At 40.2% G+C, this 16,958-nt stretch overlaps 1 protein-coding gene across 3 annotated transcripts in view; it reads left to right on the top strand.

Moving 5' to 3' along the window:
- The window catches only part of mub (poly(rC)-binding protein mub), a 159,972-nt gene that overhangs the window by 107,765 nt on the left and 35,249 nt on the right, over positions 1-16,958 (top strand). The window lies entirely within an intron of this gene.

Genomic DNA, 16,958 nt, shown 5'->3' with positions numbered 1-16,958 from the left:
AAAGCAACATATTAGAGAAAGGGTAACCAAAACAATAATAGAAAATTAGTAAAAGCAGCTACCAGTAAAGGAAAGGGTAACTAACTAACGGGTAAGAGCGGCCTGCCTGCCTGGCCGTGAGCCTGGGCGTAAGTGGGCTTAAGCAAGCTGAGGGCGGGTCACCTCAGTTGCTACTGGCGGGTCGTGGCTGCGGGTCTCACACGTCCCCTGCCAGGTCAGCGCTTCTTCAGGTCCCCCCTGCCCTGCCCTGCCCTCCTCTAGCCTCACTTAACCTCCCCTGGCCTGCCCTAGCCTCACTGACCCTTCCCACGCCTGCCTTCCCTCACCCTACCCTATCCTTGCCTCTGCTGGCCTGTCTTCATTTCCCCTCACCAAGCCTACCATCACCTGGTGGCTGCTCTCACACAGTCTGCATGACTGCTTTACTGCTGTCACCTCATCCCCTGAGGGTTTCCCTTGATGTATACTTATCTGTTGCCGCCACCCCCATCCCATACCTTTGAATTCCCATAATCCAGTCTCATCTCTCTATTTGTCCTAACTTCTGCTGTAGTGTACCTTGCCTCCCCACTTTTTCTGTCTCCTCTCCTTCCAGCTTCCTCATTCCTTCCAGCTTCCTCATTCCTTCCAGCTTCCTCATTCCTTCCAGCTTCCTCATTCCTTCCAGCTTCCTCATTCCTTCCAGCTTCTTCTTTCCTTCCAGCTTCTTTCCTTCCAGCTTCCTCATTCCTTCCAGCTTCCTCATTCCTTCCAGCATCCCCTCTCCTTCTTCTTTGTATCCTTGACCCTTCATTTTCTTTGTGTCTTTCCTTCCTGCAGCACCCCTGCACTCCCAGCTTTAGATAATGCCTGGTAACCCTTGTCTTCAACTGTACCTTCCAGATGAACTTGCCTGGTTTCCCTTGTCTTCACCAGTACGTTCCAAATGAACTTCACATCCAAGGGTTATTTTTGTCAGTATCCTTCAGTATCCTTTCCCTCCACTATCCCTGAGCCTTCAACCCCTCATAGAAGTTCCTCTCTCATTCCAAATGAACTTGAGTTACTCATCCCACCTTCATCCGTCACGCAGATTCTCAATGCCCCATACTCTCTTCGTCATTGAACATCCCTGTGGCTGTGTGGCTGCCTTTACTCCTCATGCATTTTCTCAAACCCCATATTCTCCTTGTCATTGAACATGCCTCTAGCTGCCACTTTGCCACCTTACTTGCTCATGCTTTCCCCATGACAGCATTGGTCCTGCTGTCTCCTGCTCGGCATCCTTGCTGTGCAAACCTCAGCCCGTACATGCTTTGATGAAAATCCCTATAATGAGAGAAATAGAAGGAAAAAGAAATACAGTGTTTCTCTAGTACAGAAAAAAGAAGGAGCCTATTTACCTCAGCTCAGTCGGCAAGCCAAGGCCTTAAACATTGATGGGTACTTTTCTCTTGAATAATGGATTTTCTTCACTGCCATCCTGTGGTAGTCCACTTATTTGTTAGCTTTAAAATTTAACCAACCTATGACTGCCTTCTCTCGCCTGTGCCCGACTGCTTTTGTCAAAACCTCTTGCCTGCTCATGCCATGCTTTGCCTTTGCCTGTCTTTACATAATAATATAACTTCACTGGTCCAATCCGTTTCACTGCTTACCCTTATTGCTCTCATTTCCCTTTGTTGTCCTGCCCACACTGCCTCCTTATTTACATTTAGCTTCACAACCATGTTGTCCAGTTTTTCCCTACTGACCCACTCTGACCATACCCCAAATCCCCTTCTCAGTCAAGTGCTTGTTTGCCCAGTTTCATTTTCATCTCACTTTATAGCAGTTTCAGCATTCACTTTTAGGCCCATACTTTACATGTACCTACATAGGCTCTTACCTACCCTATTTCTACTCTCTTGTCCCCCCCCCCCACTCCTTCTCTCTCTCTCTCTTCTCTCACCTACTATACTTTCTTCTGCTTGTTGATGTCTTTCCTGCTCATATATTTCTATCTGTTAAACTTGTTTTCTCATCATCCCTCTTTCCTGTCCTTGTGTATCTATCCTGTCATCTTACTTAATGAGCTTTCCTATCATGCTTATGCCTTACACACACAGACACACACACACAGCCTCTTATCTTTCCTTTTTCCTTGCTCACCTTAGCTGGACAGTGCTTAACCCTTCTTATTTTTCCTCTTGCTTGCAGTGAGGCCTTTCTGCATTACTGTTTGCATATCCATACCTACACTGCAGCACCATCTCTCCTTCCATTGGCCACAGTCCTCATGTCTATTCTACTCCTTGCAGTATCTGCATATGGAAGAATAAACACACCTTCTGATTTCATGTTTATTTTAAGATTGCATTAATTTCAGCTAGACATAAACCCTCATTTTACATGAAGAGGGTCAAAATAGAGCCAGATATCCTGCCCTTATAATAGACAAGTTTCAGTAAGTTTTTTAATAGTTCACTGTGAAACCAAGACACAGCCATTCATCCTTCATGTTTCCTATCTCTGTGTCCATTTATCAGGCTTTCATTCTTCCCTTCTCTGTTCCTATTCCTTTTCCAACATACGCTTCATCCATTTTGCAGTACTTCCGTACCTATCCTTGTACAAACTTTCCTTATTCCTATGCCACATATATATATATATATATATATATATATATATATATATATATATATATATATATATATATATATATACTTTTTCCTCTTGAAGCAGCAACTCTTGAATAGTTTGCTATTCTTTGCCAGAAAGTCATTACATCCTCAGTATGGTGTCCTGTTCTGCTTTATAATTGGTATCACCAGATTATTTTGTTCAGCTTAAGGAAGTTTGAAATTGGGCTTTTAGAGTTAACCTCTTTTAATATGAGAGGTTTCTCCCAAGCCGAATAGAATCATGGATGTCAAGGAACAGAAGTAAGGCATCCTTATACTGAAAGGATTGAAGAGACAGATATAGCCCTTTTGGGTCAGCTCACTTACTTTAAATATAAGGGCATCCTTTATTTAATAAATGATGTAAGTATCATAAAGAACTTCTAAAATCTAGCCTGACTTTTGCACCTGTACAATAAGTCCTCATTATAAGCAGCCTTTTTGTTATTGTATTTATATATTTAATTTTTCCATCAAGTCCAGAGTAAAATACACAAATGACCAGTTAAAGATTCATAGCTACCGTAAAGCCTTTGTACAAGTTTCTCCTTTTTGCAGTTGTGTGGAAGAGTTATGATATACTGTACTGTATTTTAATTTATCCTTGACAGACTTGTAATGAGGACTGGCTCTGTGTCTGTTGTCTCTGTATTGCAGTGACTGATTCGCATCTCTCTCTTGGGTGACCCGCTTTTCGTCCTGTCTTCCTTCTTTGTCCCCGTTTTCACGATATCCTTTGTTTTTCCATATTTGTTTGTAGTGTTTTAGCCCGTTCTTTTGTCAGCCTTCTATTCTGATCAGTTTCTTTTATCTCATTCATATTTTTTTCATGCTCTTTTAGCTGACTATTCCTTTAACATTCTTGTATCAGATGTCTGTTCTTGTCCATCTCCTTTATCAACCTCCTTTTCTTAGTCCTGTTCTTGTACTCATGTCATGCTCTGATGAGAAAATTCTTTTTTGCTTTAAATTCTTGGTGAATTTAATTTTCCTTCTTCCCTCCTCCTGTCCTCTGCTGTTACTCTTCTTTAGTTTTTTTTAACTTGTGTCTTTGACATTCTGATTTTCATAGTTTATGCTTATTCATTTGACTTCATCTAATTCATTTTGTGGTAAATTGACCTAAATTAACCTACTGTGTTAAGGTTTCATGCATTGTTCCTACCCTTCATTTTCTTCCTCTTTTTTTGTTCCTTCTGGCCCTGTTTTCCCTTTGGTCTCTGTTCATTGCTCTTGCTTTGTATTTTTGTCATATCCTTAATCTTTCTTCTTGTTCACATAACCTTATTTCTTTCATAATTTACAACCTCACCCCCCCCACTTTTCCTATATATTCATCATCTTCTGCATACTTCTCATGCCACAGTGTTTCATTGTTTCTGCCTCCTGTTTTTGCTACACCTTTCATATTCCATCTTTCCGTACCTCTCAGTTTCTAGTCTCCCATTCCCCCCCCCCCCTCCCTTTCCTTCATCCCAGCTTTTATATCTCATCACTCCTTTCTGTTTCATTTCTCCCACTCTTCCATTTTTTCCTTTTCCTCCAGTCCTTTTCTTAGCTGCTGCTTGTCTCCAGTTTTGCCCTAACCTGTATAGTTGCATGAGTGTCCCATCTGGAGTAGATACTGATTCAATGTTTCCTTGCCTCTACACTTTCCCTCTTTATAGCTCCCCACCCACAGCCCTACCATCCATATCCCTCAATTTAACCATACATGCCCATACCCTATTTATATCCCATCCCCCCCAGTCCCCTACCCCTCATACATATCCCCCCTCTATATAGATATACTTGCCTATACATCATTATCCATACAAACTTCATCACTGTTCTCTCAAATTTTTGCCATGCCTGTGCCTAAGATTTATGGCTCTGTTTACATTTTCCTCTTCTCTTGTACACCCAGTTTCATTGTGTGCAGCCTCTTCATCACTTCATTCTTTCATAAATACAATACTGTATTTGCATCACTTATGCTCCATAATCTGATAATAATGCCTCTGTCTACAGTTTCCTTACACATCAATGCTGTCATTCAAAACCCTCATCCTCATTTACCCATCTTCCACTATTTTACACATTTCTGTATCCTATATCATTCATGTACAACCTTTTTGACACACTGATATATGTAGAGAGAGAGACACCATTGTGCCACTCGTTTCATGTGTGTCTACATTTTTTCCTCCGCTTGGTTTCCCTGTTGTATTTTCCTTCACACCGTTTTTCCATATGTCTTTTACTGTGTTGTTTTACTTCCAAATATTCCTGATACCATTTCTATACATCAGCCATTACCCCTTTCAGCACAAATAATCTTTTCTATGTGATACTTTCCACTGCCAGATGATATTATTCAGCATAGTGGAGACTTTTTATAGTGAGGGGGGGATTAGAAGCAGTCATCATTACATACATGAGAGAGAGGCACTAATGGACACCTTTTGTAACGAAGGGATTAAAGATGCATCCCTGCATTTATTGCTTTTTGGTCAGTCATTCCCAGACTTTCCTTCATTTGTTTATTTATGCCCCAGAGTTCTTGCATTTGTTCAGCCATTCCCACATTCATGCAGTTATTCCCAAACATTCCTGCATTCATTCAGTTATTCCCAAACATTCCTGCATTCATTCAGTCATTCCCAAACATTCCTGCATTTGTTCAGTCATTCCCAAAGCCTGGATTCATTCAGTCATTTCCAGTTATTCCTACATTCATTCAGTCATTGCCAAACATTCTTGCATTTGTTCAATCATTCATTCATTCCCAAACATTCTTGCATTCACCCAGCCATTCCCAAACATTCTTGCATTCATTCACTTATTCCCAAACATTCCCATATTCATTCAGACATTCCCAAATTATTGTATTCATTCAGTCTTTCTCTCTGTTCCATCGTTCATCCATTCCTTCACCACACATCAGTTTTCCTTCATACTTATGCATTTTACACTCCACACATATTTCATTTTCATGATTCATCCTTTTGAGGTCTGACATATGCAATATAACCTTGACCTTCACACAGCCTCTCAGAATGAAAACAGATCTAAGTTTTTCATTGAGCCTGAGTATTAATATATTAACCGTGAAACGCAGAACTACATTTTAAATCGTGTTGCAAATATTCTTGTTTTATAAACTGAGGTAAACCGGAAAGTTACTGACATATTTTTTATTCAGAAATTATGATGAAGACTACAAATTCTATTTTGTTGTTGTTGTTTTACATTTTTTTTTTTAACTCATGACAGAATTTGAGATGTGATCTTTTGCCTTGTTGCTGATTGCATTATGCAAAGTGAAATGCAATTAAGTCATTTCCATTCCTGATGGATAATGTTGTCATTAGTAAGCTGATCAAGTACAAAATTAGGCCAGGAATGCTTTTCTGTTCATTTCAAATGCATCAGAAAGTTTCATCTTGCAGTATTTTGAACACAGTACGGTGAACAGAATAATTGTGTGTGTGTGTATATATATATATATATATATATATATATATCTATCTATCTATCAATCTATTTATTGCCAGACGCCATAATCCCGTATGGGGTATATATATATATATATATATATATATATATATATATATATATATATATATAGTATATATATATATATATATATATATATATATATATATATATATATATATATATATATATATATATATATATATATATATAGTATATATATATATATATATATATATATATATATATATATATATATATATATATACACAGTATATACACTATACTGCATATGAAGGGATGCTTTTATGTTAAAATTAAATACAGGTAATCAGAAAGTTTCATCATGCAGTATTTTGAATACAGTTCAGTGAACAGAATAATTGCACATATAAATACATAGAGTAAAAGTCCTGTATCCAAATGGCAGGGGACCGAGGGTCTTTCAAACTACAGTATTGGTTTTTTTTTTTTTTTTTTTTTTTTTTTTTTTTTTTAACTATTGGGAGGGACCTCTAAACATTAGAAATATGTACATGATCATTAACACTTTCCAGTTCGGTGATGTTACTGTATTTTCATTCCTGGGAAAATCAGAAAATCTGACCAAAAAATGCTCAGAAAAATCCAACCATCCGTCCATCATCCAATCCTACGTAGCCCCATGAGGAGTGTAGGATCTCGAGGCTAGGCAAGTTGGTCTGGACATTTAAGATGAGAGTGACCAGCCTCACTCATCCCTGAGTGGCATTACATGAGCAATAAACCCCAACCACCTCTTGGTTATAAACCTTCACCTGCTCAATCCGATTGGATTGCCATAATTACCCACTAAACCATCAGGTGCCAACATTTGGTTATATGGTTACCACCCAGCATAGTAAATGGTTTCCTAATGTACAGGAAACCATTTGGCTTGTCACCCAGTGTAGAGTCACCCATAGGCAGAAGGAAGAGGAAAGAATGAAGGAAGGAAAGATAGAAGAGGGAGTGTAAAGTCACCCACAGGCAGAAGGATATAGAAAGAATGAAGTAAAGAAAAAAGAGGAAAGAAGGAAGGATGGGAGGAAAGGGCAGACATCCGTGAGCAGACTACACAGAGTGAGTGGATGGTGAGTGCTCCCACCTACCATCCTTAGAAAAAAAAAAAAAAAAAAATGGGATAAACATTTTTAAGTGCTCTTTCAGCTTACACTCGTCACAACTATTTTAATTTATGCAATATCTCTTTCATTTTTCTTTTCTTTTATTCTGCAAAGCCTCAGCTTTCAAATGGTATACAAACAAATCCGCTAATCCAAATATTTTGGAGTGAAAAAATGATTTGAAAAGAAAAAACGAGCCCGTGGCAGGGTAGGAAGGAGGGAGAGCGGGGAGGAGGGGGGGAAAGCAGGAGGGTTCTGCTGGCTGGAGGGGGGTCAGACCTTCAGTTTATCACTTATTGTGTCACATGCCTTCGTTTAGCACTTTTCTTCCATCACGACTAGTAGGTGTGGGAGCCATTGCTACTTTGTTGTTGTCACTTATTGTTCTGAAAATCAAGTGAAATTTTTGGAAGAGTGTCAGACTGGGCACATGTAAATTTGAAAATGACCATCCTCCCCACTTGCTGCTACTCCCTGCCATTAGTGAGATACCGGTGCCACCAGGAAACATTTGAAGTATTGAGATACAGTACTGTATTTGGATTATTGGCAGTTGGATTGAAGATGTGGATGTGGTTGAAAAGATTAGGAGAAATACACTGAGGTGGTTTGGACATGTGGAGAGAATGGAGAATGAAAGACTGACTAAGAGGGTGTATGTAGGTGAGGTGGAGGGAGGGAGAGAGAGGGGTAGACCGAGGATGAGGTGGAGGGATGGAGTTGAGAGGTATATGAGGGAGAGGGGGGTGAGTTGGGGGGAGGGAAGTCAAATGGTGGGTGACAGAGTGACTTGGAGGCGTTTTGTCTGCGGCCACCCTTTGCGGGATTAGGGCGTCGGGCTATAGATAGATAGATAGATAGATAGATAGGATTGAAGGACTTTTACTGTATACAGATATACAGTATATATATATATATACACATTCATTCATTCATTCATTCATCATCCAATCCTACGTTGCCCCTTGAGGAGCGTAGCAGCCCGGGGCTAGGCAAGTTGGTCCTGACATTAAAGATGAGAGTGACCAGCCTCACTCATCCCTGAGTGGCATTACATCAGCAATAAACCCCAACCATCCCTTGGATATAAACCTTCACCAGCTCAATCCGATTGGAGCGCAGTAATTACCCACTATACCACCAGGCACCAAAATTTGGCTATATCGTTAACACCCAGCATAGTAAGTGGTTTCCTGGTGTACAGAAAATCATTTGGCTTGTCACTTAGTGTAGAGTCACTCAAAGGCAAAAGGAGGAGGAAAGAATGAAGGAAAGAAAGACAGAAGAGGATGGGAGGAAAGAAGGATGGAGGAGAGGAAAGGGCAGACACCCGAGAGCAGCACTACATCGAGTGAATGGATGGTGAGCTCCCCCACCTACCACAAATATATATACATACATAATACAGTATATATATATATATATATATATATATATATATATATACACACACACACACACACACACACACACACATATATATATATATAATCATCATCAAAATCATCAGCCTTTTGAGTATCCACTGCAAGACCGGCCTATCCCTACCGAAGTGGGGACGATACAGCCAATGTATCTCTACCAAGTGGCTTAGGCTGTCTGGTAGAGACTGTATGTTAGGTGAGAAGTGCTTGTAAGTGTAATTGTTGTGTTGGAGTGGCTTTGGATGTGTGTGTAGTCTGTGAACCAAGTGTAATCGGCCCACGCAAGCTGACTGGGTGCAAGCATACTTTATAGTATGCGACACTGGTTCAACCATAGCACCCCTGATGTCCGCCAAAGTAGTACGTGGCCAGAAGAATGCTCCCAAAGTTTATAACCCTGGCGGGGCGCGAACCCTCGCTTTTCAGTGTACGAGAACACACATACACACACGCACACACACACACGCACACACACACACACACACACACACACACACACACACACACACACACACACACACACACACACACACACACAGTAAAATTCCTCCAATCCAACCACCAATAATCCAAATATTCCAATACAGTACTTTGAATTTTTCAAGGCAGATTTTTTTTAATTATCGGAGCTTTTTTCAAATTTATCTGGCCGTTATCCAAGGATTTATCTGGCTTGTACTTGCTCTTGGTCTTGGATATACCTGCCTGCAACTATTCAACTCCATTTCTTTACATTTCCAGTGAATAAAACAATCATCCATATCATTTAAGTGTTTATTTAATGATCATGTACATATATCTAATGTTTTCAAAGGTCCTTCCCAATAGTCTGAAAAAACCACTAGTCCGAAAGACCCTCAGTTCCCTGCAGTTCAGATTACAGGACTTTTACTGTATATATTTTAGGTCTCCTTAAGAGGTATCTGCTATCAGTCATTATCTCTCTCTCTCTCTCTCTCTCTCTCTCTCTCTCTCTCTCTCTCTCTCTCTCGTGGTAAAGTGTTTGGTAACAAATTAGTGAAGGCAGGCACATATATGCTGTAGTACAATATCTTGTTCATAGGTTGTGGGAAGGAGGGTTTATGAATATCGCCATACATTTTCATAACACTGTCATTGTGAAATTATACAGTAACATCGGATGCATTGTGTTACACCATTGAATACGAAATTTTCTGTGATTGTATCAGCTTGTAGGAATTCCACCACTGGTCACTAATATATCAGCTTATTGGAACCCCACAGCTGATCACCAATTTATATATCAGCTTAGACGTGACTGCACTGTTCTAAGCAAGGTTATCAAGATACAGTATAATGTTCCGTCTGGTCGAAGTCACTTCCGGCTGACACTCTCCACCAGATGTCTTCTCACACACTGGAGATGGTGGGAATCGGTGTAGATCCTGTTGAAGAAATGGTAGAGGTAGCGTGTGCAGGTGACTGAAAACTGAGCAGATTTGTCTATCTTTATTGGCCACAGACGATACAACTGCGACACAGAGAGAGCCCAGAGTAAATACGTCTTTCTCGTTTGAATGATAAATGCGTTCTGCTTTAGCTGGCCAGCTTTCCCACTGGGAGTGGCCCTGAAGTCAGCAAAAATCAGAGGTGCCAAAACCCACAGACAACTGGGATTTATACATGAATAGAAGCATCACAACTTTACCATGCACATTTACACTTCAGTAAAGTAGTATTGATTACATTAAAGTATACCAACAGGGTAAATATTTCCCCAAGACTTTAAACATTTATTCAGTTCATATTTCTCTATCGCCTTCCCTTACCCTCGTTGTTTATGATAGAAAATGCTGGGCTTTGCAAGTCTGGATGCTCATCTGTTCCCATGCCACACTTGCAGTAAGATGGTGTTTGGTTGATTATCATCACACTATATTACACACTCTTTATGTCTGAACATTTGTATGTAATACTTAAAAATAGTGTGAGACTACAACTTATCATGGAAACGATGTCTGGCACCAGAACATGATCATAAACACTAAGCTCAGGTTTTGTAAGCCATGTCAAGAAAACCTTATAACTCGCGACTGTATTTACAAAAGTGTTATAGTATTTATAGGATACTAGGTAAAATTACTGACATTTATATTCCACATTTCTTTCCTCTTTCCCTTTAGTATTTGAAAAGGAGTAAGTCAGGAGGATTTTAGGTTCTGAAATTAGGGAAATATATTTTTTCTCATGCCTGTGTTTATGCTCATGGCAGGCTGACACAGTAAATGAACTGCAACAGTATGAACTTTTTTGATGTACAGGAAGTTTGATTTACGGGGGGGAAAATCTGATGGGAGAATAATTATTCCCGCATACTGACATTGTGTTTATTGTGAGCATGTAACAATTACAGACCAGAATTTGTTTTGAATGCCCTCGGCAATTCACTTATTGAAATGAAATTTTGTATTAACTGTATAAGACCATAAAAATGTGCATATCTCCTCAGTGCTATAGATAAAAATGTGAATATTATACTTCTGTTTTGGCTGTTAAGCAGCTTTACTCAGTTGAAAACAGGAGGATCCAAGCCAGATAAAAGGTAACTGGTCTTATGTTACATAATTCCCTCAATTCAGAGAAACCCATCATGGGAGGAGGGTTAAAATTAACTTTGAACAAAAACTGAAAGCTATTTTTCCAATCAAAACAGTGCAGTTTGTTTTCTTTAGAGAAACCATCAAAGGAGATACAGTATTCAGACATGACAGTAGTGATGTTCAGTACAGGATAAGCTGGTAGTTATCCAAATTTTGATGAAAAAAGTGTGGACTCAAATTATGCATTTGGAAGAGTAATATTCTTTTGCCTAAGCTGCTGTCCATTGAAGAGTTTGAGAGATATTGAAAGAGAAAGGAAGAGGAGAGTTCCATTTTTATTTTTTAGTTTACTTCACTGCTACAGTTATTTTGATGTTTCAGAAAACAGTAGTAAAAACATGGAAAAGTTGTAATATTGTTTCAGCAGTATTAATTTAGTTACACCAAGCAGTAGCAAAAACATGGAAAAGTTATTATTTTGTTACAGCAGTATTAATTATTATTTTTGTTTTCATATATTCTTTATCAGTAAGCAGTAACAAAAACATGGAAAAATTGTTGTGATTTTATTCCAGCAGTATTATTTACATTTCACTTATATGTGAGTAAAAGATGGAAGAAGAGCATAAAAGAGAATGGGTCAGTTGGGTCAAGTTTTGTGTGGGTAAGATTGGAAGTTGGAATGCAAATGTGGGCGATTGTGTGTGTATGCGCCAATGCAAGATCGTACAAGCAGAGTGAGAGAAGAGTTCTGGACAAATGTGGAAGTGTGCATGGAAAAGTTTGGAAGGAATGAGAGAGTGTTTTTGATTGGTGATATGAATGGTAAAGTAGGGAATGTGAAGGTGGATGGAATAGTTGGTGAGTGGGGTGTGCCTGCTGAGATAGATGAGAATGGCAGTACGTTAGTGGACATTTGTGCTGGGAGGGGGTTGGTGATAGCCAATACCCTCTTTAGGCACAAAATGATCCATAGGTATACATGGCGAGTGATGAGAAGGGTGGTTGGTGAACTGAATGAAAGGAAGGCAATGATTGATTATGTGTGTGTGGATGAAAGGATTCAAAAACGTGTAACGGATGCAAGAGCTTATAGAGGTTGGGGGAGTGGACTTTCTGACCACTACTTGGTGGTGGCCAGAATCAAGGCCCAATTAGGATGGAGAAATAGAAGAAGGGAAGGACGGGTAGAAGGAGTATTAGTAAGGAGAGTGGAAAGGTTACAAGAGAATGAGAAAAAGGCAGAGTATGAGAGAGAAGTGGAGGAACGATTGGGCAAATATGAATTGGAGCAGATGGGGGACGTGGAAGGTGTGTGCAGGATATTTACAGAAGAAATATGTGCAGCATGTGATGTGGTGTGTGGGATGAAGAGAAGACGGAAGGGTGTGCAAGGAACAGTGTGGTGGAATGAAGAGGTGAGACAGGCTGTGGCACAAAAGAAGAAAGCATACAATGAATGGATGAAAAATAGGGGCGTGGAAAAAGTTGAGAGGCGGAAGAGAGAGTTATATGTAGAAAGAAAGAGAGAGGTGAAAAGATTAGTAAGAGAGGGTAAGAAGAGAGCGGATGAGGAATTTGGAAGGAACTTGAGTGTGAAGTGGAGGGACTGTAAGAAAAATGTTATGGAAAGAGGTGAAAAGAGTAAGACAGGGTGGAAGTGAAGTTAGCAGGGGAGTGAAAGATAAATATGGTAGATTACTATTGGAGAAGGGAGAAAAAGGGAGCAGATGGAGAGAACGCTTTCAGGAATTGTTGAACTTAGAGGATGGAAGTAATGCAAGTATAAGTGGCTGGGGAATGGCTGGGAGAAGGAGGGAGGTGAGAAGACAGGAAGAAATCAGTAGAATAGAGGTTATGGAAGCAGTGAAGAAAGTTAAATTGGAGAAAGCCCCAGCAATTGATGGAATGTGTGGTGAAAAGCTGAAGTATGGGGGAGAGATAGTAGTAGAATGGATGTGGAAAATGTGCAGATTGGCCTGGGAGGAAGGTAGAGTCCCGGGGGATTGGGAGTCAGGTATAATTATTCCCTTGTACGAAGGAAAAGGGGAAAAAGAAGTGTGTTGTAATCATAGGGGCATCTGTCTTCTTAGTATAATAGGAAAAGTGTATGGCAGGATACTTGTTGAGAGATGTTAGAAAAAGAACAGAGGAATTAGTTGGAGAAGAACAGGGAGGCTTTAGGAAGGGAAGAGGTTGTGTAGATCAGATATTCATTCTTAGATCTTTAGTGGAAAAGTTTCTAGAGAAGAGAAAGAAGTTGTATGCGGCTTTCATGGATTTGGAGAAAGCATATGACAGGGTGGATAGACAAGGATTGTGGAAAGTATTAAGAATATATGGAGTAGATGGGAAGTTGTTGAATGCTGTGAAGAGTATGTATGATGGTGCTAAGGCTGCAGTGCGTGTGGATGGTGAACTGAGTGAATTTTTCTCTTTGAAGGTTGGGTTGAAACAGGGATGTGTCGTGTCTCCATGGTTGTTCAATCTGTACATGGATGGGGTATTAAAAGAGGTACAGGTAGGGTAGTGGATGTTGGAGTGGCCCTGGTTGAGAGAGGGTAGTGTTTGGAAACTCCCTGTACTGTTGTTTGCGGATGATACTGTGTTGTTGAGTGAAGACGAAGGAGAGCTGCAAGGCTTGGTGGATGAGTTTGGGAGAGTGTGTAAGAAACGGAATCTAAAGGTGAATGTAGGGAAGAGTAAAATGATGGTCTTTGAGAGAGGTGAAGTCAGTGAATGTACAGCGAGGTTGGATGGTGAGGAATTGGAAAATGTGAGTACGTTTAAGTACTTGGGTAGTGTGATGAGTAAGGATGGAGGTTTGGAGGGTGAAGTGCTTGAAAGGGTACAGCAGGGAAGGAAGGTTGCTGGTTCCTTGAAAGCGGTGATAAGAAGCAGGGAATTGAGCATGGAAGTGAAAAAGTTACTACATGACAGTATTGTGATACCAACTCTAACGTATGGAAGTGAAGCTTGGACGTTTTTGGAAGGACACAAGTCAAGAGTGAGAGCAGCGGAAATGAGTTATTTAAGAGGTGCCTGTGGAGTCACATGGAGAGACAGGCTGACAAATGAGCATATAAAGGAGCGTTGTGGTGTGGATGTGGATGTGATAGGAAGTGTTAGGAGGAATACACTGAGGTGGTTTGGCCATGTGGAGAGGATGGAGGGTGAAAGACTGACAAAGAGAGTGTATGTGAGTGAGGTGGAGGGGGGAAGAGGGAGGGGGAGGCCGAGGATGAGATGGAGGGATGGGGTGGAGAGGTATATGAGAGGGGGGTGTGAGTTGGGAGCGGAACAGTGAAATAGCGGGGGACAGGGCGACTTGGAGGCGATTTGTTTGTGGCCACCCTGAACGGAATTGAGGCATCTGGCAATATATAGATAGATAGATTTATATATATATATATATATATATATATATATATATACTGTATATGACCAACTTGCCCAGCCATGTGCTCCTATTCTCCTTATGGGGCAACATAGGAGTGGATGATGAATGAATGAATGAACAAATATACAGTACAGTATATACACCTAGTTTCATCACATACACCATTTTATGTGTTCATTACAGTTATCATTTTTGCAGCTTATTCTTGATACCACCAGTCTAGCTATGGGACACATTTCATTGTGAAAATTAAGGAGGGCAGTACAACTTTTCCTGTTCAAAAGTTTCTCAGAAACTGAATTGTCTGGCAGTAGCAAGATAAACTAAAAAAAAGCTGTCACCATATTGAGCAAATTGCATTCTCTTCTTATTGCCTGCACACTGACCATATCATTACAAACTCATCTTTTACTTAAACAACATTAGAGACTCTCTTGTAAATAAAGAATGGACAGCATCCACTTCCACAGTCATCATATGTGTTTTATTGTGATCATGGAACATTAACTGTGATTTGTTAAACTGATCCTATGCATTGCTGTGACAAACATACACAGTTGCCAGAAAGTATTTTATCTCTGTGACTCTCCAATGTATATACTGTACTAGAGTCATCAGAAGGAAAGCAATATCCTGAGGCAATTGTACCTCAAACCAGCATTATAAATCTGAAGGTTAGCATTTAAACAGTGAGAGATTGCCTTTAAGCTTAATAAAGCACAGTAGTCATAGTTGCTGTCATCATCAGAAAGTTGAATGTTGACAGATGCACTATGGCAGCAAAACTTGTCCAGTCTTTGTTTACACTAGGGCCAGTGCTAATGCTCATAACCCTTACAGTGCCTCCATCATTTTTCATCTTCTTATCTTGACCTATCTTCTTGTTCCTGTTTTCTTACCTCCCCTCTTTAAATATTACATCTGAGGCAAGCCTATTCAGCCTACAGTCCCATTATTTCAACAGTTTCTGCCAGTCATGTGCTTCCCACTCCTTTCAAGCCAATCCAGCCTTAGCATTTCTTTTAGACCATCCAGCCACCTTCAAGACTTCAGCCACAGCTACCACCATCCCACCCACAAGAATATAAGCACTACTGTCTCCTCCCAATCAGTAACTGCTATCAGACTGCTTTCAAGAACCACTCCCAACTGAACCAAATCAAATACAAATCCTTGAAGAATCTGTCCACAACTTCCACCATTCAGCCCTCAAGAACCTTACCCAACCAAAGCAGTTTTACCACTATCCCAGCCAGATAATTAGGTACCAGCTCCTTCAAGATCCTTTTCCAACCAACCAACCACAACTACCACCATCCAACCCTGAAGAACCTAGCCCAACTAAACCAGGTCTGTCACCATCCCAGCCAGTCAAACAACCACCATCACCCCAACCAACCAGCTATCCAGTCAATCAACCAATCAACCAACTATCCATACAACCAACCAACCAATCAGTCAGTCAATCACAAATTCTCCATCCCACCTTCAAGAATCCTCGTCCAATGAACCAACCACCATCCTGACCAACCAGCCAACCAACCAGCCACAACTACCACCATCCTGAGCAGAAGACCAGAAGGACCGAAGCCGAGAGCCGAAGGGGGGCGGGAGGTGTGAGTCTGCCGCACCCGCCAGTCTTTTGTTTGTTGATGGTTTGGGGGGATGAGCCCAACAAATGGCACTTTGGGGGAGGGGGAGGGGGGTTGTTGTGTTTATGTTGTAGTTGATTTTTTAAAAAGGAATTTTCATGTATGGTAGGGGAATCAAGGCTTGATTTGGCTGCCTGTGAATGACATTGAAAATTTTGATACAGTTATATAATTTTGTTTTTGGCCTAACATTAACCCCTTCACTAGAATAACAATTTTCAGATTTATTTGTGCCATTGCACTCAATTTTGGAATGACTTCAAACTTAGGAGGTTAGATGTATGGTACCCTTCATCATCCTCTTCAGGAAGAGAGGTCATTCAAGCTGAATTGAATCATTTAGTGGTAGCAGGAGTACTAATTTAAAAGATGTTTTATTCAAAGCATTAGCTTATTCCTTTTATTTTAAATCACGAAGAGTAGACAGTATTAAAGTAACCAATATTAGACTTGCCATTCTTTATTAAAGTCTAAATGTCTACTTCTGAATATATTATTAATGTAAAATAAGTGTTGAGTACACTGGCAATCCAGCATTTGGCAGCACTGTTTTCACTCTAATGGTCATGTTTCCTCCCTTCCTAGTCTTCCATTAAACTTATGAAAGTGGTCCTCATTATAAGTCAGGGAGCTGATCCACAATATCTCAGGGTTTTC

This window comes from Coenobita brevimanus, chromosome 1 (assembly GCF_032717465.1).
Source record: "Coenobita brevimanus isolate Jiangsu-jjx chromosome 1, ASM3271746v2, whole genome shotgun sequence".
In the NCBI taxonomy this organism is placed as follows: Eukaryota; Metazoa; Arthropoda; class Malacostraca; order Decapoda; family Coenobitidae; genus Coenobita; species Coenobita brevimanus.
The sequence above is the reverse complement of the archived record's forward strand: the minus strand, read 5'-3'. Positions and strand labels throughout refer to the sequence as shown.